The sequence below is a fragment of the Urocitellus parryii genome, unplaced genomic scaffold, assembly GCF_045843805.1.
Source record: "Urocitellus parryii isolate mUroPar1 unplaced genomic scaffold, mUroPar1.hap1 Scaffold_49, whole genome shotgun sequence".
NCBI lineage: Eukaryota > Metazoa > Chordata > Mammalia > Rodentia > Sciuridae > Urocitellus > Urocitellus parryii.
In genome coordinates, this window is record NW_027554054.1 from 1,765,995 (window position 1) to 1,793,106 (window position 27,112).

Genomic DNA, 27,112 nt, shown 5'->3' on the forward strand with positions numbered 1-27,112 from the left:
TGCATTTCACATAGATTATTTCTATTAAAAGGAAGGAATTTTCTGAGTCTTGTTTTGTATTTTGAAGTACTATTATGTTGGGCATATTATTTCACCTTTATTCCTATAAAACAAGATTGAGAAAAGCATTCTGAGAAGAATCATTTTCATGAAAAACAGATTGCAAGGAAGATCAGACTTTTGAATGACTGATTCACAGATATAAAAACAAATGCAAGAAATATTTGCTCCAAAAAAATTAGGAAATATTGTTAACAATTAGCCATTCTATTAAAAAAAAACAATAAATTTTCTTATTGAAGTATTATTTCTGCCAATGCTTTTACAGTACCTTCAATATATCAGTATTCCCAAAGTCAAAGGTAAAATTTATCTTTGTTAGAAAATTTGTGACTTATGATAAAAAATTAATTTTGAGGATGAGAACCAGACAAGGTGATCCAGGGGTCTCTTTATTTTTATTTATTAATCTGTGTTATTATCATTTATCTTCAATTCACACAGCAAAGTGCTTCTCTTTTTTTCTCATTTGCAGAATGTTATCTGTTTCTATTTATAATGGATCATGAAAATGTGCAAGTTTAGCTCCCTTCCACTGGTGAATTTAAATGGATTAACATCATCAAGCGTAATGTCAAGAGACAGCCTAATAGAATGCTGTTTAGTTTACTGAATAATATGGTCACTGGCAAGCTCAGTTAAAACATAATCTCACTAATTGGATTCTAGGAGCAATGTCCAAGAGATAATTTATAAAGCTCATGGATCCAAGGTAAATTTATGAAGTTCATGTATCTAAGGCAACGTCAAGAAATGGGAAAAAAGGACCCATTAAATAAAGGCAAGAACAATTACTAGGCCAGAGGCACATACACAGTAGCTTTTAGGGTGGCAATGTGAGGATGTAGAAACTGATTTCCAAGGCAGAGATATCATTCTTAGGTCTTGGAAATTGTGAGCCCTGATCCTTTGGGCTATCATGGTAACACAGAGTCTTTCACTGGAGAAGGCTGGTGATGGGCAGATGAGTCACAGTCTGATTGGTGTCCTAGGGAGAACCTTTATTTCTCCTGTTTTGTCCTGAGGCTCACTTTCTTCAGTCTCTGACACCAGGCTGACTGCATCAAGACTGCAAAACTAACAAAATTATAAAAATCTAAATCATACCACAGGCACCAGACTGAAGCTTTCTGCCCAACACTATCTGAAATCACGTGAGTTGAAAGTGGAACCTTTCTTATGAATGCAGTGCCTTTCCAAATTTGAAGTCACACACACACACACAATCAATCACAAGTTCCGAAAATGCCATCGAGTATAATACTTATGGGAGGATGAAAGCTAAACAATTGGCCACTTATCGATTTGAAGAAATCCATTGAGGTAAAGTGAAAACAGGAGCAGGAAATGATGACTTGTGGAATCAAGAGTTAAGATTGCCATTTTTGGAAACAGGGACAGGAGCATGTTGAAGAAGCTGTCAGGATCTAATTAGTTTTGCTTTTATCTGTGGCCAGTGAATGTGTGTATATATAACAGTATTGCTAGGCATATATGCTTTATGTAAATCCTATGCATGGTATTCCAAGAAAAAATGTTTTAGAATAAAACAAGATTTTAGTTCCATAACTTTGATGCATGATTCTGTGTAGTGCTATAAACCTTGCAGGAGATCTTTTTTTGTTTGTTTGTTTGTTTTTTTGTGGTTCTGATAATTTATTTTGAAAAATTTGTTCAAGTTCACACTTGGTGTTCACTGTTGGGTATCTTCGGGCACCTGCGGGTCTCTAGTTTCCCAGGTGTTTCTTATGCCTGCCTTGGGCTATTAATTTTCCTGTGGCCTTGTTGGTCAGATCCACAGAAGCAAATGCAAGTGTTCTTCCTTGCTTCAGAATTTGTGCTGTAATCACTATTTCTTCTCCTATTTTAGCAGGTGACATGTACGTTATGTTCATGTCAACGCTGACTCCAGGCAGACCCCTTTCTGAGCACAGCAAAGCCACAGTTGATATGCTGTCTATTAAAGTGGCTGTCAAACCACCATGGAGTGTGCCCATTTTATTAGCATGCTGCTCTTCTACTTTCATTTCACAAATCACTTTCTCAGGAGCAGCAGAGACGAGAGTCACCTTTTCCAAAACTCTGTCAAAGCCGGGCGACCTCAACAGGGCCTTCATCACTTCCCGCGCGTTCTGCATCAGGCCGCTCATCGTGCATGCACTGCGAGCCTCCGGGTGCCACGCACGCCCCGACCTCAGGAGATCTTGATTGTTATTCTGATATGCCATGAATGAGCTATTCAGTAGAGGTTACAGTTCTTTGTAAAAATGGTTAAAATTAATAATTTTTCTTTATTAATTTTTATTATTTATAAAAAAGTATGGAGAATGATCCAAATATTTTAAGAGAGATAAAAATAATCAATTAGCTTGTCAGATATGTACACTCCAATGTAAAGCATCATTGATCCTTGCATTTCATAGACATCTTGAACATATATTTAGACAAAAAGAAAGACAACACCAATTGTGCCTAAGAATTCATGCACAGTTTCTTGGGATAGCATTTAGAAAAATAGTAAGAAACTTAGTTCAATAGACAGATTATCTATGAACACCACCTCAAAGAAAAGTATGTTTTTGAGAATTCTAAGAGATTCTGACTTCTTATTTTTAAACCCATAGCTTAATATTTTTTAAACTTTGTAAACACTAGCTATAATTAGGTAGCACTGCCCAGGTTATGAACACCAAGATAAGCAAATTGCTTATCACATAGGCTTGGTTCTTCTGCTATTTTTACAACTTATTAAAACAAATACTTATTATTTTTTTAAAAAGATTCTTCTCTAACATTTATATTTAATGCTATATATTTCCCTATAAATTTCAAATCAACTACATGTCATTTACATTATCACTCAGTTCAAAAACATTATTTTTTACACTCAGTGTGATTTCTATCCAAATTTATTAATTACAAATAATATTTTATAATTATCTTTTTTTGTGACTATTTTTAATTTACTTTCACTGTGGTCAGAGACTTTGTATAATTTTCATCCTTTGAAAGTTTTCAAAGATTTAATTAATGACCCAACATACACTTAATTTTGAAAATGTTCCAAATATACTGAAAAAGAAAATGAGTTCTTTCTTCTGGGAAGTAGTGTTCTATATTTCTGAATTAGATCTTTTGGTTAATTATTCTTTTCTAAACTTCTATATCCTTAGTGATTTTTGTGTAATTACTTTATGTAATTATTAGTTAATTATGTTAATTCTCCTACTTTTAATGTAGATGTATCTATTTTTTATTTTATGTGCATCTGTGTTTTGTTAGTTATGTTTTGAGGCTATGCAACTAGTTGTAGGCAAACGTTAAACTTTCCTGATGATTTTAACCTTGTAAAATTATGACATGTTCTTTTTTTATTTCTCACACTACTTTTTGATACAATTATCTCTTCAGTGTGTCTAATCCATTGTTAAAACTGTAAGTTGACTTCCATTGTGCTTCCTTACCATTGCTTTCTGTATCTCCACTTTTATGGAGTCCACTGTGGCCCTTGAGAAAGTGAGTGGGCATCTGCATTTTCTGAAGCATTAGCTCCAGGTTTCTGGGGAATTAAAAATACAAAACCAAACTGCTTTTGGACTGTAGTATGACAAGAGTAGTTGTATTATGATTATTAACTGATGCAATCTTTTTTGCCATTTTAAAAATTTTGTATCATTTTCATATTTTATAAGTGTAACATAAATGATGCTTTAAGATATCAAGGGGATACATTTACATTTAGCCCTTTTATCCATAATGTATTTTGCTCCCTAGGATTCTCCTTTTTATGTAGGATAAACTTCATAATATCCCCTATGCATTTTTCCCTCTTTTCTTTAGTTCCCTTAGTTTTTCTTTTATCTTATTTTGTTTTGTCTCTTATCTTCATTCTCAAAGTTTTTCTCTGGTCTTTTAATATGTATTCCCATGTAATAATTATATCTTCAGTGTGTCTAATCTCTTGTTAAAACTATAATTTGACTTCCATTGTGCTTCATTACCATTGCTTTCTGTATCTCCAGGTGCTACAGGTGCAGATTTAACCAACCACAAATAAAAAATATTAGAAGAAATATTCAGGCAAGTTCCAAAAGGCAAAACTTGAATTTACCCCTAAATGACCATTATACTTTCTCTACATAAATGGAAGGATGTGGGGGCATACCCTCTAGAGGCCTATGCCATTTCACAGATCTTTCTTTCCAGGGCTCATTGTCTGAACTTTGGTCACTTTGGGTCTTCTTTATGTACTGTAGTTAGACTTATGATGGGTGTTTCTATACAGAACAACTACAGACTTTTCTTCTTATCATCATTCCTTGAATAATTTTTGCTTACCAAAGCTTTAATTGTTGCAGTTACTCTTTCTGCAATCTTATTTTTTTTTCTATTCATTATGAGAGTCTCATAAATTTAAATTTGGGGGATGGAGATGTAGCTCAGTGGAAGAGTGCTTGTCTAGCATGTGTGAATCCCTGGGGTTGATCCTTAGCACCACATAAAAATAAATAAAATAGAGGCATTCTGTCCATGAACAAGTACATTTTTTAAAATTTAAATATTATCTACTTTCAAACTTCTGTATTTTCCCCTCTACATTCTTTTCTGACCAGAATGTTTATATATCAAAATGTTCAAATTCCTCCAAAATTTTGTTCCATAAGCTTATTTTTTTTTCATTTCTGTTTATTCATGATATATATTGCTGACTCTTTCCCTTCAGCAGTTAAAATGTTACCTTATGAAAGTCTTTAGCAAACCCCATGCCCCCATTCGAATTAGTGCTTTCTCCTCCCTTGTTTTAGTCTTGTGATGAAGTTATCCTTACTCATTGTCTGCAATTTTATATTTTTCTTCATTTCTTCTCAATCTACTGCCAACCAACTCTGTAGATGTCATCTGTACAATCTGTTGTAGTAATGTCGATAATCCTCATTGTTTTGTCTAATGTGAAGACTTTAATTTATATAATACTTGGCCTATCGTCAGCAGTGGCTCCTTTGGCTTTCCCAACAGGCTGCATATTTTCTTCCATCATAATGGTCCATTATTCTTAGCCTTCTTCTTAGGTGATTAGTTTTTTGTCTGTACTTAAATCAGGTGTTCCCAAGGTTCTGAATTTATGATGTTCAGAACAAATTAGTTTCCATCTGTGGGTTTATGTGTGAGATTTAATAGTGTCTTTGGCATACTCTCAAAATGGCTTTATCAAACTGCATTGAATTTACTTGGTCATTTGTGAGTTTCCTCTATTGCAAGATGAAATTTTTGAGGAGTGACATTATATGGTATGGAACGTTTAATTAATTCAGTATTGGGAACATGATAGAGTTTAATAAATATTTATTTAATTATTAAATGAGGACCCTGATGCAATCAGATTTTGATGACCAGACATTGTCTCTACTAAGCATGGGTATGACTTCTGCATCTAAAATAAAATTTTACTCCCTTCTTCCTTTTTGCAAACTTCTGCTACTATCTGATAAACACATCTACTATCCAAATCAATTCAACAAATATATTTGGAATGAGCACAGTATATATATATATATATATATATATATATATATATATATATATAGATGAAAACTTGACATTTATGAGCTTCTATTTTATTTGTAAATAATAGGCTCAATAATGTAAAAAATTTAGCTGAAACATGTAAAGTTTATATATTTGATTCACAGTAACAAAATAGATGGAAGAGAGAGTGGTATTCTATATCAGTGTTTCTTAATACAATTGTAATGTAAACCGAATGCACAAAGACAACTTTTCATTGCTGTAACCAAAATATCTGACAAGAATAACTTAGAAGAAGAAAGATTTATTTTGGCTAATGGCTTCAGAGGTTTGAATCCATGATCATCCTTTTCATGGGGTGAAGCAAAACATGTTGGTGGAAAGACATGGTAGAATAAAGGTGTTCAGCTCTGGACATCAGGGAAACAGAGAAAAACGGTTCAAATGGGGAGAGAAGATAAAACATTTTTTACCTATGATATATCATAATTCAGACTCTAAATTTATATTACAAATATACTCTATATAGAAATCATAAGATGTAGAGTTAAAATAGTAGGAGCATCTGAATTTAAATATTTTCCAAATTTATGTCAATTTTCTAAAAAGTGAGCCAAGCATGAAAAAAAATACTCTTCATTGCAAAAGCTGTATTCTATTGATAAATCTTGTTTCGTTTTCAGCATAATTTGTTTGAAACAGAAGCATATCCTTTTGAAAATTACATATGCTCAAATCACACAACTTCTCTTATTCTTTTATCAGCTTGGTGTTACATGCATTAACTTCATAGGGATATATGCATGAAATTCAAAGAAATGAGCAACTGAAACCTTTATCAATACCAATATCTACAAAATTCAGAATTTTTTTGCAGCCATAGTGTACGATTTTGTGGATTATGATAAAAATTATTTGAATATTGATTCACACTAGACAAATGCATAGAATCCTATCTGTAATATGTATGTTATTGTTGGATCTGAAATGTCCCCCAAAAGCTCATGTGTTGAAGGCTTTGTTTCCAAGGTAGCAATGTTCAGAGATGTGATTTTTGGGATGTGATTGTATCATAGCGCTCTGATCCCATGAATAGATTAATCCATTTAGGGATTCATAGTTTAGTAAGATTTGGAAATGATGTTTTGTATAAAATTAATCTTTTTTTCTCTATTTTTCTGGCCCCACCTGCTCCTGTCTGATGGTCTGCCTCGACACAGACCTAAAAATAATACAACCATCTGGCCATGGAAGGGAATCTCTGAAATCATAAACCAAACAATCTTTCCCGATTTAAGTTCATTTTCTCAAGCATTTGCCACAACAACAGAAACCTAGCTAACACAACATAGTTTCAGTTTTAACAGTGTTTTTTGTGGGTCCCATACTGGGGATTGAACTCGGGACACTCAACCACTAAGCCACATTCCCCAGCCATACTTTATATTTTGTATTTAGAGATAGGGTCTCGCTGAATTGGTTAGTACCTTGCTTTTGCTGAAGCTGCATTGATCTTGTTATCCTTCTGCCTCAACCTCCCAAGCCTCTGGGATTACAGGCATGCACCACCATAACTGGCTCAACAGTGTTTTTTATATTTCAGTATTTGTTAGGCCCAGATGAGTCACAGTTAATTCCATTTTGGGGTGTGTAAATTCATATTCTCTCAGTGATACAAAGTGCAGTATCAGACAGTGAGCTGAAAAATCCATCAGAACTGGGACATACTCTTTAAATCCAGATTTGGGTTGGGTGGTCTGGGACTAGAGTTTTTACCCTAGAGGTGCTTTACCTCTGAGCTACATTCCCAGTCTTTCTTTGTTTCTTTTTAAAAAATTGAAAGAGGTCTTGCTAAGTTTCAAAGGCTGGTTTTGGACTTGTGATCCTGCTGCTTCAGCCTCCAGAGTCACTGGGTGTATACCACCATGCCATATTTCAGCTATCAGAAAGTTGTAGTTGGCATATATAAATTATTTGAAAATGATGTATGTTATAAATAAAATTTTATAGTCCAAAAATGGGCATTTCTTTGAAAATTTGGAACGCCTTAAAAAAATGTGACCAAACCATTAATTGATTAGTATGTATTATCTTTTACAACTCATCTAAAGGTAAAATATAAAGTTTTTTAAATCTTGAATTATTTGATCACTGATAGTACTAGAAATATTTTGCATTATGTGGGTAATTGGTGACAATTTAACATCTTTAAATTTGTATAAAATATAGTTTTTCCTTTCACTAATAGTTTTCTAATGAAATTTTCATAACTGATATACTTTGGCTATTTCTCCACAAAACCATAATACTTTTTTTTTATTTTAAATGAACATATGAAGCCAGCTGTTTGCATGAACAATTAAAGAAATGAAATCACGCACGATTGCTAGAAAAGTCTGAAATATTGCCTTAAGAAGGCCTCATATAATATGGATTATTTATTTGATTGTTTATCTTAGTCTGTGGTTTACTTTTGCTGAAGTCTTTGACTTTTTTCTTGCTCTTAAGTACAAGCTTGATCAGCTTACCCAACTTCTCTCCATTACCCCTGTTATGGTTTGAATCTGGAATTTCCCAAAAAAACTTTTGTTGAAAACATCATCCACAGGGGTAAGCAAGGTTCAGAAGTAGGGCTTTTAGGACATGATTGCATTATGAGAACTGTAACCTCATCAATGATCAATCAGAAGAAATTATTAATCAACGGATTAATTTAATGAGTTAAAATTTGAATGGACTGCTTAGTGGCAACTCTAAGTAGGTGGGGCATGCTGAATAACAAACCCATACCTAGGTAACTGAGTATATCTGGTCAAGATTCTTTTCTCTTTCTACTTTCATCTATTTGGTGCCTAGAGGCTTTCCTTCACTATGCCCTTCCATGGTGATATTCTGCCTCATCTTGGGCCTAGAGCAATGGAGGATGCTGCCCATGGACTGAACCACTGAAACCATGAGTCCAAAATAAATTTTTCTTGGGCTGGGGATGTGGCTCAAGCGGTAGCTTGCTTGCCTGGCATGTGTGCGGCCCGGGTTCGATCCTCAGCACCACATACAAACAAAGATGTTGTGTCCGCCGAAAACTAAAAAAGAAATATTAAAATTCTCTCTCTCTCTTTAAAAAAATATAACTTTTTCCTTCTCTAAGTTATTTTTGTTAAGTATTCAGAAAAATGATTAGCACAACTCCATTATTTCCCATCAGTTGTGTCAATTCAACAAAAAAAAAAGTTAATTTTTATTCCTTAAGATGATTTGTTTCCTTAAGATGATTTATTTGGATATTAACATATAATTTTTATAGTTTAACTTTTAGGGGACGTATATATTCACATTTATATTATATTCACATATTTAACTTCATGAGAGAAGCCACAGTGTAATTCTCCAAAGGACTGACAAAAGGCCAATTAAAAAAAAGAAGACATATGCTGGAAATTTAACATTTTTCTGCAAGTGCTGAATCTACAAAATGAATGTATGGGAATCAAGAAGTCAAGATGTATTTGAAGATATCTGGAGACCTAACCATTATCTTTGGTTTATATATATCCCTTAAAATCTGAAATGTTTTCAGAGTGAGAGGCATTTTGAAGAGTCATTCTCAGGATTTTAGCTTCAGATACAAGAATATGGAAAAATGACTAGAAATTATTCCTATTTCCCAGAACTACCATAAAGATTTGAAACAAACAAACAAAAAAAAAAACCAATAACAGAACATGTTCTAAAGTGTGAATGCCTAATGAGCCTTATTTATGATTAAAGAATACATTTAAATAAAATTAATCTTCAGAACATATTCAGCATTTCAGATATTAAGTCACTGAAGTTATTAACTTTTATTAAGAGCATAGTGTTAAAAACTAGAGCTTCTTTTCTACTGTTTTTCTGCTCCAGTATGACTTTACAATTAATAAGTGACACTTTGAAAAGAGTATCCCTTTTAAAACACCAAAGTATATATTGAATCATTGTTAGTAGGATAATAATTGCATTATTATTGTTATAAGATAAATAATCTCTTTATGTACTGGATATTAAGAAATGTTAACCATATTTCCATATACTTTTTAATGGAATATTACATTAGCAAAGTTACTCACCGTGGCTTCTTGACCTACCAATTTTGAGACTGTTTCCTATAACATCAATGTTTTGTTTCCAAGTTATTTTACTGCAGCAGGCAGGACATCTAACTGAATAATATATTGCTTGGCTGAAACAGCCTGGACTTTAATTCTGTAACAGTCCTGTTACATTACCATCTTTCATAAGGCCTGTCACTAAGCCATGGCAGTAGGAAAGAGGAGCAGGAAAGGAACATTGATGAGGGCACATGCATTCTGGTCATTTCCCAAGAGAAGACAAACACCAATCTACTGAAGGACTTTGGCTGCCAGCAGGTAAAATCAGGACATTGCCTTTATTTCCAGCATATTAGGGATGTTTCAATTCTGCCTTTCTCAGCTGGATGGAGAACATGCTGACAGACCCTGACCTTTCATCAGTGGAATCAGGGAATTTGAAGGTTATTTTACAGCTCCTAGCAACAAATTCGTAAGCCTTACAATTTCTAAGAACTCAGTATGTGGCCTCCTGTTTTCAGAAGAGTGAAATTCTATTTGTCTGTTGCAATTTCACAAGAAATAATATTCATGTTATGACATCTGTTGTATTTTTATTTTCCTATTAAATGGAGATGATTAAACTTTTTTTTTCCCAGAAGAAATATTTTCCTATCTTTGTGGTGTGTGTTGGCCCATTTTATAGGACATAAGAAAGGAATAATCTTTCACCTCCTGATACAAACTGGTTTCTCTGATTTGTCCATAGTAACCACTGGGTCTTATCATTCTGGCTGGCTTCCTGTCACACTGTTCAGCCATGAGTGTTGTACCGACCATGCACACTGAAGTTGTTGCCTGTATTCATCATGTGCTTTCACAGTTGCATGGTTTCACCCACGATGTTCCTCTTCTTGGAATATTGTCATTCTTCTCTGCCTGCTCCAATTGACCACACCTGGATTTCTCTAGGACTTTCTCTTTAAATGCTGTAAATCTGATACTTTGGACTGTTTCTTCTTTGTGCTCTCATATCACCTAGTATAGTTGGTTATTTTAGTACCTTCTACTTAAAGCGTAAGGCCAATTTATTTCATATGCAGTAAAAAATTCTTACCTTTTTGTCTCCTATGCTTAACATAGTTACTGAGATGCACTAGACTTTTTGTTAATTATTTAAATAAATGCTTTAATGGTCCTTTGCTACATAACGATTTTAAAAGAAGAGAATAACTTTTGTAGCCCTTTCTTCTTAAAGCAAACCCCATTTCACAATTTTAATGCTGAATCTTTCCCATACAAAGTGTTCATTATAGAGAAGACCTGTATATTTATATTTCCATATGAATAATACATCATGTAATTTTTAGACACTTACTTTAACTTATTCAAATCTTCAACTATATACAAATATTTTAAGTAAGTACAATGCTGCAGACTATTTGTTCATGGATACCACATTTTCATTGTCTCTCACTCATATATTCCACTTTTCAAGAATATCTCCTTATTCCTTTTTACCTCTTTTACCCAATTACTTCGATTGGCAAAAGCTTGAATTTTGTTAAACCCGACTTTGCTAACTCAATTCAACCCATTGGTCTGATAGATCCATCACTTAATCTAAAATTGTACACTCTTCCTTCTGTTGTGGAGGATCCCCTCCCTGTTTAAACTTTGCTGCTTGATTTTCCGAGAACATGGAAACATGGTATTTCCCATGTATTTCCCCACTCTACATCTTCTCCTACTATAGGATTTCTTTTCTTTCCTTTAGAGCATGATTTCCTCAGATGTTTTCTATACTCACAAATCTGCATTATTATTTTTTTTTCATACTCTTAAACCTTCTTTGGTCTAGCTTTCTCATACTCCATCAACATAACCTGCCCTGGTCAAGGTCACCAGTGACTTCCTTATTGTCAATCACCACAAGTAATTCTCAGTGCTCATCTTAGATTTCTTTATAATTAACCAGCAGAAGAATTTGACAGAACCGATTTCAACCTCTTCTTTAGGTAATCTCTTCATTTGACTTTCATAACACCTCACCTCTGCTTTCCAAGAGTAGGTGTTTGCTCCACAGTCAAAAAGCTATAGATTATTGTTTATAGAGAAGTCAAAAATGAAAACACAAGTTACTAAAATGCTGTTTGTATTTCACCATTTGCCAGCAATACTTCTTCCAAAAATAAAAAGATAATTTGTCACGCTGATTTTTAATTACTATAAATCCTATAGAATTTTTTTTAAAGAGAGAGAGAATTTTTTTAATATTTATTTTTTAGTTTTCGGTGGACACAACATCTTTGTTTGTATGTGGTGCTGAGGATCGAACCCGGGCCGCATACATGCCAGGCGAGCAAGCTACCGCTTGAGCCACATCCCCAGCCCAAATCCTATAGAATTTTACAAATTTATTTTGAATCATTGAGTTTTTGACTCTGCAGAAACTCCACTAGAAGCTTTATTTCTTGGAATAAGTTTGTGACAACTCAAAATGGTTCGAGCTCCACTTTATAGAGTGGTTTGTACTTCCAGCCTCTGGGGATATTGCTTTTAAACAAGAGACTCAAATCAGAGTGATGCACCAGTGACTGTAAAGATTTAGAAATATATTATTATGAGTCACTTCAATTCTTTCATTTTATGTTAAATGTGGAGTGTGGGTGTGTGTGTGTGTGAGGGGGTATGTGTGTATGTAGAATACAAAACAGTGAAATAAAGAGCACTTTATAATGTATAATGGTTTTGTTTGTGACATCAGTTTTATATCTACCAAAAATGAACAATATCTTTAATATTGGCATTTAGTCCATTTGTCTTCAAAAAATTATAAAAATAAAGAATGAAGTAAGAAAACAGAAACTGCCATAGTATTATAAATGATTGTGATGGATCAATATATCTAGCCTTTTTAAACATCAGATTGTTAAAAATATACTATTTTATTAAATATGTGCTACACAATTTTTATTTGCTTTTTAAAATTTATACTGGTTGACTCAAAAAACAGAAATTCACTGTCTTATATTTATGGAGGCTGGGAGGCCAAAGTCAAGGTTTTGGAAAGGTTTGTGCATATGATGGCTGTGAGCACAATCTGTTCCAGGCCTCCCTTGTTGGCTTGTATATGACAGTTCTCTCCTTATGACACCCAGTGACTCTTCAGATTATTCTCTCTTTTTAATCTATCTCTGTGTTCAAATTTCTACTTTATATAAGGATGCCATTTATATTGAATTAAGACCCACATTAATGAATTTGTTTTAAATGTATTACATTTGCATAGATAATATATATTATTCATAATATATATATATATATATATATATATATATTATATATATATGATATATAACCAATCTCCAAATAAAGCCACAATCTGAAAAAATGGAATATATATACATATATATGAATATATGTATATGTATATGAATATATACACATATGTATATACATATGTATTAATAACAAAATATAATTCATCCATAGATATATATTATACATTCAGTAAAATAATAATTTAATAGTCTCTGAATAAAATGTCTGTACATTGGTTTTATTTATTTCACTTTATCATTTGTACTGAAAATAATTTTATTGTATAAAGGAGTAGATATTAAAAATATCTACTCTATGTGTCAAATATACTGGGTAGGTTTATTATACCTTCATCTTCTACTTTTGCACCTAAAACTCACTTCACACAGCTTGGTCACATATTTTAAAATATCTTGGTACATAAACCTTCCAAATTTATATTTTTTGGTCCAGCTTACCCCTTATACACTTGTTTCACAATTACAATGGCCTTGTACTGTATCAGTTGTATTTCTGACAGATGATACAGAACTGACATGCTCAAAACTGAACTCCCAATTTTTCCCTACCAAACTTTATTTTCTCTCAGTTTGATTCATTCAGCATATCACAACACCGTACTTCCAGCTACTCAGGCCACTTTACAGAATAACAAGTGGCTCTTTTACTCACCTATACCATACCAGAACTAGGAAAATCCTAATACCTCTATCTCCAAAACATATTTGGAATATGACCACCTAATGTTCCTATTAACTGTTGAGATCTTGGCCCAAGTCACAACCATCTCTTTCCTGTGTGAATGTTTCCTTGAATTTATATGATTTGTTCTTTACCTTACAGGCCTAACCTCAAAAAAAAAAAAAAAAAAAAAAAAAAAAGCAGTCAAAGTCTTCTGAAAACAATAAGATAAATGTGAATTTTCCTTCTCAAAGATCCTGTGGATTCTCATTTTCCTTACTAAAGGCCATTCCCTTGAAGCAGCAATGGCTTAGGGGGTCCTGGAATTCCTAATTCTCATGGCTTCCCTCTCAGATCCTAACTGCCATCACTGTTACACCTCTGTATAGAACTTTGCTGGCCCTTGGGCACATTAGACATAATTCCTTAGGGATTTTGCCCATAATATTTAATCATTCACATGGTTTTTCCGCAAGATTTTCAAGTGTTTTCCTTCCTGCCTCATAGTTTCTGTGACTAATTTGTTTTAAAAGTCTTTTTTTTAAAATGTAATATTTCCTTTCAGCTTTATTGCCTGAAGAGTGACCTGTTTTAGTTTTCTACTATATTTACAGCACTTAGTCCCTATGTATTTTATATGCTAATTTGCCTTGTTATAACCAAACAGCTACACCAAACCCCAGTGAATAGAAATTTCAGGAATATTTTTTTTTGTTTTGCTTATTACTTTGCCTGTGAGGATTTAGATGACACATGTACATGTTCAGTACACATTATGAATAGAAAATTTTAAAAAATGACTTTAGAAACAAAAAAAACTTTTTAAATAGGACTTGGATTATCACAATAAAGGACAATGGTTTTAAAGTAACAAAATCTACAACAATAAAGATACCTAAGCTATTAGTGAATTAACTTTCCATAAGTAATAGTTTGATAAATATGTCCTAAATCAAAAGTTCTTCCCCAAATAATGATTCAAGGATTCTCCTTCTACACAATGTGAATCAGTCATTTCCACATGCATTGTACAAAATCTTCCTGAGTAATCTCTCTGTAAGAACATTCTGGGTACCTTTTCAAGGGCTTAGCTTGCATTGGTTTGCTACCCTACTATTCATGTTCCATGGGCTAGCACTCATTTAGAGCAGTAGTTAGAAGAGGGTATGGATTTAATAAAGAAATAATATTTCTATCAGGTCAAATAATAAACATGATAAAATAAACATAGGGTAACTATACAAAATTGAAAATCAAATCTTGCACATTAGAGTGAGGTGTACTATGGATACATAATTACAGAACTGTTTTAAGGAGTAAGCTTTTTAAATCATTTTCAGTTTAAAATATAAAGCTGTGGCTATTTTTCTTATTCTATGTAATATACAAGGAGTGATTCATGTGTCAATCTTGCCCAACCAAATATCTGAATTGTTGCATTCTGTGTTGTTTTATGTTTACCTGGCAGGAAGATTCTTGAAAGTAATGTTGTCTTGTGTTCTTGCAGCTGTTCTTAACAATCTGAGCATATGGTTTTGTAAATTGCTTGCAAGGAAAATTTTACAGACTGAAACTCACCCTGAAGAACACAATAGACACCTACAGAAAGGTCTTGCTTTCAGGGAAGCAGCATTAAAGCACCTTTCAGTGCTACCCAGAAAAGGGTCCATAGGTGGTTGTTCTTGATTTCCATGGTAACATCAAGGGAACTGTCACAATGTCTGAAGTCCTTGAGGTTCTACAAATGAAGGAGGAGTATATGTCCTCAATTCCCTGTAGTGGGAACCCATTTCAATAGCTGCAATCTGATTTGCAGATGGAACAATATATCTACAAAAGAAAAAGTGATGACACGTGCACCATAAATTTGAAGAGGACCTGAGAGAAGCTTTTCCTGTCTTGTTGCTATTGAAAACCATGCTGAGGTCTGTTTCATAGCTTTCAGGAATACTGGCCAGTCGGTTGTGTTGAAGTTTGCTATTTCCACTGGACCCACTCCTATTGCTGGATCCTTCCCTCCTGGAATCTTCAACAACCAGATTCAGGCAGTCTTCCAGAGCTCCATTTTCTGGGGGTTACTGATCCCAGGGTTGTCCTTGAACCCTCTTACATTTCCTCTATCTGTTATTGCTCTTTTTAACCCAGATTCTCCTCTGCGCTATGTTGACATTGCAATTCCTTGGAACAGCAAGGGAGATCACTCTGTGGGTCTGATGTGGGGGATGCTGGTCTGAGAAATTCTGTGCATGTACATCAACATCTCCTGTGAACATCCATGGGAGGTCATGTCTGATCTCTGTTTCCACAGAGATTGAAAAGGAAGAGCAAGCTACTGCTAAAAAATCTGTGAACAAGAAGGAATTTCAGGGATCTGGGGATGTGGCTTAAGTGGTAGCGCACTCGCCTGGCATGCAGGGGGCGCTGGGTTTGATCCTCAGCACCACATAAAATTAAAATAAAGATGTTGTGTCCACCGAAAACTAAAAAATAAATATTAAAAAATTCTCTCTCTCTCTCTTTTTAAAAAATAAGGAATTTCAGGGTGAATGGATTGTTCCAGCTCCTAAGTTCACTGCTCCTAAACCTGAAGGTTGCAGACTGCCCGAAGGCATATGGGTTCCCCTGTGCCTCTCCAGAAGTTCCCTACTGAGGACTTGGGCACTAGTTCACCACCAAAGGCTGATCTGAGCTCCCATTGCTCAGAATACTGCATGGTTCAGATAACTGAACCAATACCAAGTCATCTTGAACTGTTCTTCTGCACACACAAAATTGAAATAAGTTATGGAAAATCACAACCAGTTTTAGAAGAACTGCATTGTGTCTTAATTTGGGGAAAATAATTAATTTTCAGTTTTCTAAGTATTTTGGTGATTATTCAGACACACTATGCCTACATTTACCAAAAGAGGTTCCACAGAGCAGTAGTTATGTGACATGATCAATGAGGAAAATGTTTCCTCTGCCAACAAAATTTTTAGAAAATACTTAACTTTGTAGTTTCCTCAGAGAAGCATGAAAACAAAAATACAGTAAGGTAATTGAGATACCCTTCACTTCCCTTGGTTTAAGTGAAATGCATACCCTCTTACTCTATGTTAACAATGAGACTATTTTCTTATCATCTTAATACATATTGTAATTAGTTTTCCAGGGATGCCATAACAAATGGCATGGCTTAGAGAAACAGAAATGCATTTTCTCAGAGTCCTGAAGGCTAGAAATCTGACATCAAGATATTAGCAGGCCTGTGTTCCATCCGAAACTTGTAGAGATAGGATCCTTCTTTACATCTTCCAGCTTTTGAACCCAAATAGCCCTTGGTTTGTGGCATCATAATTCTAATTTCCATCTGCTTTCTTATGTGCTTGAATGTCCCCCTTTTGGAAAAAAGGACATCAGTCATTTTGGTTAATGGTCAACCTAATTTCTTCCCTTTTCTCTGATTTACATCTATAAAGATCATGTTTCCAAAGAAAGTCATCTTCTGAGGGACTATGTGTCAGGAATTGAACATCTCTATTTAAGTGAGGACAAAAAGTAATACATAACATCTGTTTGCATATTTTCTGAAGAGTAAAATTTGGGATACTATGTTACATAATTGCATCTTTTAACTACCTACAGTGGAAGTGTGTGTGATATATGCAAGTTTTACATTTTTCTAAAGTTACAGAAACATCAGAGCTAAATACCAATAGCTCATGTTAATCATTGCTCCAGCAACATAATTCATCCAATCTATCCTCACATATATATACTCAAATGCCAGTAATATTATTAATAACAACTCATAACTTAAAATTTGTGAACAGATTATCAATGTAAGTATTCATTTTATATTATTACTTGCACAATCTTAGTAATACCATTTGAAAATATACATGACTTACTTTATTTCGCACTTCATCTTGAATTAAAGACTCCATTTATTATTTATTTATTCAAGAAAATTATTTTAAAATCTAATGTTCTTTTGATTTCTGTTTTAAACCTCTGTTTTTTTAAATCAACTCCCTCTTGTAGAAGAAATTTAAAATATGTTAATATTATACACACACATACACATTCACATATCACTCAATTTATATGCTTCAAGTTAATCACTTAATTTACACCTGAAAAAGTAGTAATACTGTGAATTTATCTTGGTACAAACTACAAGATGAGTATGTATATGAATATATAATTTTTCCCCTAAATTAAATGGGCTTTATCAAAAGTCATTTTTGATTTAACACCATACTTCTCAGTTGGAGATATAAAAATAAAGTACATTTTTTTTCTGTGCCTTTCTCTGTGAAATCTTATGATTTTGTAAAGATACATTTTGTGACACTGTAATTATTTTACGATCCAGTACAAGTGTTGTTGGTTATAGTTGGGAAACCAAGTTTGCTACACAAACAATACTAAACACAATTTTGTATAAATGGTGTAATAATACTTTTTGTACAGTGGCAAGGCAATTTAAAGATAAGACTTAAGCTCAAAAAACAAGCTGAAAAGAAAGGAAGGTGAATTGAATTGTACTACATAGAGTTTGCTTCCTACTCATACAAAAAGAAAACAAAACAAATTTGTCAACTTTTCAGATCAAACCATTGTTTCATGTTCCATGATATAAATAGAAGATCTGGATTATTTTCTCTGATTTTGTAAAACAACACACTTAAATCTCCTCATAAATTAACATAACATAGTTTCTATTCTTTATGAACTAAATATTTTTCCTACTATACACAAAATTTCTAGCTACCTATTTATTTGGGAGTTACCTATGTACTGTCTTCAATTTAATCAACTACCTAAAATGTGGTGACATTTTAAAATTATTTTAGTATTGATTTTAACTATTTATTTAAACTAAGTTATTCTGCCATTCTGGGAACCAAACTGTGACCACCACTTTCAAGCAAACCAGATACTTCTACATAGTCTAGTTGTTTGTAATATAAAGGTAAATTTAGTGATTCATTATTTAGATGGATTTATATATGATTTTGTGGTGAACAGTTTTGGGATTCCTTGTTAATATCACCTTCTTTCAATCTCAGTTGTGGCCCTTTTTGGAAGTATATGAGGTTCTTGAATATCATGAAGATTTGTATGGATCTAGGTGTAATAGCATATGCCTGTAAGCCCAGTTACTTGGGAGGCTGAGGCAGGAGGATCACAAATCTAAGCACAGCCTCAGTAATTTAGCAGACTCTGTCTCTGAATTTACAATAAAGAATTGTGGGGTTGAATCTCCATAATATAGTGCCCTGGTTCAATTCCCAATACCAAACAAACAAAAACTACCAAAAAAAAGAACAAAAACAAACAAGAACATTAAACATTATATGGAGATTTCAGGAAATAGCGTCAATCTTTGATATTGTCTGATATACAGGATGTAGTAGCTAAAATAAATTTAAAAATTAATAAAAATAAGTTCATAGATAAATTCACTGAAGGAAATACAGTTGCAGAGGAAAAGATGTTGAAGATACAGAAACGAAGTAAGCCAAGGTAAAAAAAAATCAGCTAAAAATAAACAGAATTTAGTGGGAAATGGAGGTGATACACTTCATAAGAAAAAGGAAATAAATAAATACAAATAGGTATTTAATAGATAATTATAGGGTTGCCAGTCATTAGACTGAGGTTTTTTCCTACCCAGTTTCACTAGTCTATGTTCTATAGGAGATAATGTCAGTTGTTGAAAGTGAATGATCTGAAGGGATGGTAGGATATTTAAGAACAAGCAGGTTTTATATAGCAAATTTGCATACCAGGAAATAAAATTAACCCAAGTCAAATAAAATTAGAGCTAATGAGTCCATTTGAAATTGAATATTGCATATAATTTTACTTGCAGCTGTCCAACTTGCCAACTATAAGTATGGTGAAACTGAAAGTTTATGTAAATCCAAGTCTGGAAACACAAAAGAAAAGAGGATGAAAGAACTTTGCAAAGTTTGAAGGAGAGTGATTAATAGAAGAATACAGCATTGATGGTTGTGTAAGGAAAGATGTGAACACAGGAGTAGTCCTAAGAAGGTTGAACAAAATAGAAGTATCATAAGATAGTGAGAGTGGTTGAAGTTCAAACGAAGAAGTGTGAAGAGCAGGAAGGACAGGGAATTGTGGTCACAGAAGAGGGAATAAGGTTTTAACATTAAAACAAACAAATAACCAAACAAACCCTACACCACACAATGCAGAGATTTGATCCTAAAACTTACTCTAATAATAATTAGGATATGGAAAGGGATGGTCTTTCTTAATTCTTATAGTTTTTAAATTATTTTAGAATTGTGTCTTCCACACTGGATAAAGCGATGTCTAAGCAATGAACTTATGTGGGAAATGTTATTTGTAGAACTAAAAAAAAAAAAAAAGAAGCTTGTACTGTTCCCATGCAGACACTTTCTTAGAGAATTCTTTTCCTTAACCTATGAGGAAGAATGCCTCTATTTATACTGTGTCCTAAGACACAAAGCTTGTTCCAGGCACCACTGCAACACAAGAATCCCACTCGTTCTATTTTCTCTTTTCCTGGTTTTTGAAGTATAATGCTTAATGAGTCAATTGTTACTGAGAAGCAAGGGCCCACTTGTCTAAATGAGGAACATATAATAAACTCAGGGTTGTGCAAGGAAGTCTTGACTATTGTCAGGTTTAGTCAGTTTCATTGTATCTTCCCCACCCATTATTTTTATACTTGTATACTAATATATATTCAAGCTCTTAGTCCATTCTAAAAATTCCTTAATTTCTATATAGCCCATTGATCACATATTTATTTTGCCTTTTAAGTGTTATTTACACCATTCAGTTTGCTCCTTAACTCTATGTTTTCTTGAGTAGCTAATAAACTTTACCATGTGTATGCCCTTTTTCCTCAGTGTGCCTTATTATTCCTGAAGATAAAAGATTACTATTTATTTTTATTTCTCCCATCAGAGATGAAATTTATTAATAAATGGTTTTGTAGAATTTGTTGGACTTCTCAAGTGGAGTGAATGGTGGGATGGGGGATATATAGGGCAGCATAGCTGCATATTTAGTGGTTACCCCATTCATTCACCGTCCTTTTATAATCTCCTGGGTTATTCCTGAAGTCTGGTAGATTATGTATCTGAACTGATGTTCTATGAAGAGAATAAAGAGGAATTCATTATGCTTTCAAAATAGCTCATAGTATTAAAAATGGTTATGGGTCAACAATTTTTCCATTATTCATGGGAGGTCTTAATTGCACACACTATTAGTATTGTTTCTTTTCAGGCAATAGAAAAATGAGTCTTCATAAATGCTAAGTATAAAGGTATAAATAAAGGTATAAATTGTATATGCTGCTTAATGTAGTGTTGCTGATGTAACCCAACTGGGTTTACGACATACATATTCCTTACTCACTAACAAGGCCAAGAGGTATCAGTATGTGTTTCTGGGCCCTGCATCTGCCACTTTACAGCATGCCTAAAGGTCACACCTATGAAGAGGTTTCTTTCTTCAAAACAAAAATCTGATTTTTCTTATAAAGGGCAAAAGAAGCCATCCATGTGGACTTGCACAGAAATTCTTATCAAACTTTAAATTTATATATATATATATATATATATATATATATATATATATATATATTAGAGAGTTAAAACTAATAAGAATTGACATATAATATAATAATATATATAATAATAACTGACAATATGAATTCACAAATAGCTAGTTATTGCTATACACTCACACACTATATATATACACACACACATATACACATTTAAATATAATTTTCACTGAATGATAACTTAATTATTATAAAATTCACCACTAATTCTGTCAGCATTAATAGCTAAGATAGCACTGTTTCAAGAAATACACTTTTACTGATATCAATATTTTCACTGGTCTCACAAAATGTATAGCCATATGCATTTCTAAAGGCATTATTATTTTTCTAAGAAATTAAAGGCAGAGTACTAAAAACATGTAACAAATATTTTGAAACACAATCCTAATGTTTAAGATCTCCACTAGGAAGGTAAAAATAGCTTTATCTGTACACTTGGTACTCAATAAAATTTGTGCTGCATTGGTGGCTGACCACAGCACTTGGAATAAATCTTAAGCATTTCTTGAAGCAGCTGGTCATAAAATATAGATAAATTATTGGAATGTCTGAAGGTTAAACTCATTTTCCAATAAAATGGAAAGAGTTCATATAAAAACTCAGATAAGTGATGGTTTAAAGACTTTTTTTTTTTTTACTTTCCAAGAACTATGGAATTTCAATGAAAGAAATAGGAGTGTAAAAATGAGAATGCTCCCTGTGTTTTCTAAAAGAAGAATTTCTTCTTTATAAAACACTTCCCTATGTTTGGGAGAAAATAAATTCATCTGGTTTTAGTTATAAAATATCTTCTATACCATTTATTTTAAGAGATATTGAGAATCTAAGTTTTCAACATTTGCTGCATGAACTGCTAGAACTATAAATGTGATGGAATGATTGTTTTTATTTTTTTAAGCAACAATCTCATTTTATGTATTCCTTGTTTATTACCAAGGAATCAGAGCTTCTTTATGGATCTTAATATACTGTGTAAATAGAGAAAATGTGTTCTTTGATATTCAAATAATAATTTAACACAACATTCATAGAAGCTAGTGAAAGAGTTTGAATGATAGAACTTACATGTAATTTTCTTGAAAGTATTTTAATTTACAGCAAGCTTTGTCCTAAGTAATAATTTGATAATTTGATACTAAACTTGACTGATATTGCAAGTATTAAGGATATTTCAGAATTTTTATCTACATAAAAAAATGTCAGCATGTAATTATGTTCCTATTTCTATTTTGCAGAGATTGCTTTGTATAAAATAAAGGAATTAAATATTCAATATTAAGGGACTTTTTGGAAAAATGTATATGTCTAAGGGGAGGCTCCTTTTTAGGAACATCCCAATTGTTACATAAATCAAAATTTTGAGATGATCGTTTTTTTCAATTATTTGCTCCAAATCAAAAATATTTAGGGAACTATAAATAGAAATATTAATACTATTGTTAGGTAACTAGTCAGCCATGAATGGGTGAGCAGGGGAGAAAAAAAACGACATGTTGAAATCTTCCCCAGCCATAGTTACATCACCTTGAGGAAAAAGATTGCTTCAAAATCCTATCACACTGCTGGGTGCAGAGGTACATGCTTGTAATCCCAGTAGCTCTGGAGGCAGAGGCAGGGGGATTGCAAGCCAGACTCAGCAATTTAGCTAGGTGCTAAGCAACTCAATGAGACCCTGTCTCTAATAAAACACAAAATAGGGCTAGGGATGTGGCTCGGTGGTCGAGTGCCACTGAGTTCAATCCCTGATACCCCTGCCCCCAGGAAAAAAAAAAGTATCACACCCTACCAGGTAGAGTGGTCTTAATTTTCTCTGTGAACACCACCCCATCTCTTTGAAAGAGGTCCAAGAAGTTTCTATGCTGTCAGTCAAAAATCAGAAGGAGGAATTGGCTGGAACTCTGGAAATTTCCCTGGGATCCCAGTAAAACTGGAGGGCAGGAGGGACATTCTCATGCCCATTAACTGTGAGAAACATATTTGAATTCTTTCTAATCTGGTTGTTAAGTATCAGAGGAAGAGGGGTCTCCGCGCTACCTCAGTTTTGTGAAAGGGACATGCTCTGTAACAGTACCATTTCATTCAATAACAAGTTAGTTGGTATAAATGTCTACTAAAGCTGCAATTAATATCTTATGTTGAGACATGAGAACAAAAGAAAGCCCTGTTATATCCCCTCACAACAGTCCTAAAAGGACTACATGGTGAGGGGTATTCAAAATAGTAGAAACAAGGAGATGTTCCCAGTGGATAGAGTTTTTCGACTGCTGCTTATATGGTCCTTAGAAAAATAATTTCTTCTCTTTAGACTTCAGCTTCATATATATGTACACACACACACACACACACACACACACACATACACACATATAAATGTGTGTGTGTGTTTTAAGATAATCTCTGCTATTTCTTTTGACTTCTATATTGTAAAATTAAAGTGATAAAATATTTGAACTTTACTAATGTTAAGCATTATATGCAGATATTTCATTTCTTAAGTCTTGACTAGAATTAATAATACAAAATTCAAAATATAGTCCTATTGATAGACTTTAAACCAAGAAGAGAATACAAAAATTATGCTGATTCAATTTAACTTTTAGCTGCTCTAAATGTATATGAAAATTACAACTTCTTGACTATTTTCTCCTATTCACTTTCTACCGTTGTAGATATGACAAATGTTAGAAGAGGGATTAAATTCAGTTTTTAAATCAGATGTTTAAAAATATCTTACTAAAAACTATACTTAGTAATATGCTAATGTTAGTTTTGGATCTGTTAGTCTATTTATGGTGTTATAACAAAATTATTCAAGACTGGGTAATTTATAAACAAAGAAACTTATTTCTCACTGTGCTGGGGACTGGCAAATCTGGGATCACAGCACCAGAAACTTCATGCTGCCCTCAACTGGCTGAAAAGACAGAAAGGAAAGAATGTTGGGTCTTCATATAGCACAAGAGCAAAAGAGAGAAAAACTATTCCTTCAAACCCTTTATACAGGCTCTACTCCCATTGTGGGGGGGAGGATCTGACCTCATAACTCAATAACTTTCTGAGATTTCCAATCATTACTGTTGTGTGACACTAAATTTCCTTTTGTTCTTTCTTTTTAAAAAATATCAGTGTTTGAAGCCAATGGTGCTTAACCATTGAGCCACATTTCAGCACTTTCTATGTTTTATTTTGAGATGGGGTCTCACTAAGTTGTTTAGGGTCTCACTAAATTGCTGAGGCTGGCTTTGAACTTGCTTCAGCCTCCTAAATTGCTGGGATAACAGGTGTGTGCCACCAGGGAAGCAAACAATCTTAAAGTTTTAGCCTTGACAATAATCTTCTGTGTCTCCATGATGCTGGAAATGGAAATATTCACTTGATAATGGTAGAGTAAAGGTCAGGCAAGCGTCTGAGGAAGAGACCACCAAGAGACTGTCTCATGCAACAGCAAGGGGTTTATTGGGGGACCAGCATGCTGGGGCTCAGAGCTCACTTGAATAGAGCAGAGAGAGCCCTGAGAACAGCTTAAGCAGAGCTTATATACTTTTCTTAGAGAGGGCAGGGAGGGAAGTTCATTGATGGGTCAGGGCAAGTGGGCGGTTTGCCTGCAACCGAGTGAGGGAGTGCATTCTGCAGTTTGGCAGTTGGGGACAGCACATTCTGGGAACAAGATTAGCAAACAGTTCTCAATATTTCAACAGTGTTTTGTTAAGCATACAGAAAAAGGGAGTGACGAGTACCTATTTTATTAACCTTTCAGTAGGAACAAAAATAACTCAAATTGAAATAGTGGTTTAGGGGCTGGGGTTGTGGCTCAGTGGTAGAGCGCTCACCTGGCATGTGTGAGGCTCTGGGTTCGATCCTCAGCACCACATACAAATAAAAATAAAGGTATTGTGTCAACTATAACTAAAAAAATATTTTAAAAAAAATAAATAGTGGTTTAGGGATGTCAAGAAAGTAGAAGCAGGGGCCAGCGGCAATACAAGGCACAGGTGAGTTATCTTGTCCCTGTTACAGTAAGCCCAATTATCATTATGTAGATAAGATAGTCAGGTAGTAAGACATAGGCAGGTAGTTAGGGCAATAGACTCAAAATGGATTGTCCTGTAGAAACTTTTCAAATATTCCAACCACCGCCAAAACCCTCTGATCCAGCCAAGTGGAAAAGGGAAAATAACATGGACCTGAGTAGGAGATACAGAAAATTTCAAACTCAACAACTGAAAGGGCTTAACCAATCAGAATGACACTGGCCATATCAAGTCAGTTTCCAGACTCTTAATTATCATAAAAGTTAGGACCCATAGCCTAAGCAATCTCCTGATTAGCATGAATCTAATGCAATGTCCCTACCCAGCAGCCATATAAGAACCTAGACTGGTATCCTTTCTTGGCAAACCTCTATCAAGGCCCCTCTCATTAAGCAAAAGCTGTTTCTTTACTTTTCACTTGAATAAATCTTATTCTTTGACACTCACTCTCCACTGTCTGTGGATTTTATTCTTTGATTTCAAGAGGTAAAAACCTGGAAAAGAATTGCTATCAGTCCGATGCTAGATGGTAACAGTAGCAGGTGTGGCCTGCTGTGGAGCTGGGAGAGCTGTAAGACAAATGCACCTGCCCACCATGATTATAACAGTAGAAAAGCCGGTTTAACCATGACACCTCCCATGAGGGCTTATCACCAGGACAACTCTTGCCACTGAAAACTTATTGCCATGACAACTCCTGCAATAGGTTCTGTATTCTAATTAAGTAAAAAAAAGTAATCAATGGAAACTGTATGCTAATTAGGTGAAAATAAAGTAATCAATTCGAACAAATTGCACAAAATCTTCAATGTGGTCCTGAGGGTAGGGGAACAAAGCACAGCTCAGCATATCAGACAAAACTCACCCAGACACTGGGGCCTTGAGCCACTCTTGCTTGGCCCACTCCACTCTAGGAGTGTTACTTTCACTTTCAATATATCTACACTCTGCCTGTTTATTTCTGTGTGTCTTGCTCAATTCTTCATTTGAGAGTCAAGTGGCTGGATCCCTTCTGGACCCCCATCAGGATCAAAATAAGCAAACACACAGGCAAGGCTTTTATTAGGGCTTCTATTAAAAGAATGGAGACACGGCACCTATAGGAGAATGTCAGGCTGGTTCTTCAAACCAAGAAAGGGCTGTTTGCAATGGAAAATAAGGTTTAGGAATATCAATTGGCTTTAGGTAAGTTTCACAGGTGTATTTTTTGTTTGTTTGTTTGTTTGGGAACAGTTTAACTCAGAGAAAGAAATGGTCAGTAGGTCAACTGGTAATAACTATTAGGTTTTTTTTTTTCATATACCTGCTGCTTATTCCATAAACAGATCTGTTTTTTAATAGAGGTGATTTGCTTTATCTGTTAAAGGGGACATGTAAGTGGAAAATGGAAGTCAATAAAAATCATGGTATGTACCATTTTAATGGCCCCGGGAATTTGCCTTTCTGGTGGCTTCTCAATGTTCTTATTGTTTTTGTTATTTGTCCTTGGAGAGTCCTGGCAAGAGCATTCTGGCCCACATTACGCACCTGATCTTTAAAACTAGTAAGTTTGTTTAAAGGAGGTAGGTGGATAAAGCATATGTGTAGATTTTGTTAGTTAACAAGCTGTGAATTACAGTGGGAGAGGAGAGGACAAAACAATGCTATCTTAATGATTATAAATCCATGAGTTTAGGTACAGGAATACATTTGCTCTTTGTGCCTATGGGTAATCTCTGTCTCATCCATAGTCCACCTTCTGGACAAACTGGAACAGACCTTAGGACTCTGAAGTCTTGGAAGACTTTGCCTCCCCTGGATTT

The 27,112-nt window shown here is 34.0% G+C and overlaps 2 pseudogenes; one reads left to right on the top strand and one right to left on the bottom strand.

The window, feature by feature from the left end:
• Positions 1-1,708: 1,708 nt before the first annotated feature.
• LOC144252669 (acyl-coenzyme A thioesterase 13 pseudogene) lies at positions 1,709-2,228 on the bottom strand (annotated as a pseudogene).
• A 13,246-nt stretch (positions 2,229-15,474) lies between these two features.
• Positions 15,475-16,501, top strand: LOC144252625 (small ribosomal subunit protein uS2 pseudogene; annotated as a pseudogene).
• The last annotated feature ends 10,611 nt before the right edge of the window (positions 16,502-27,112 follow it).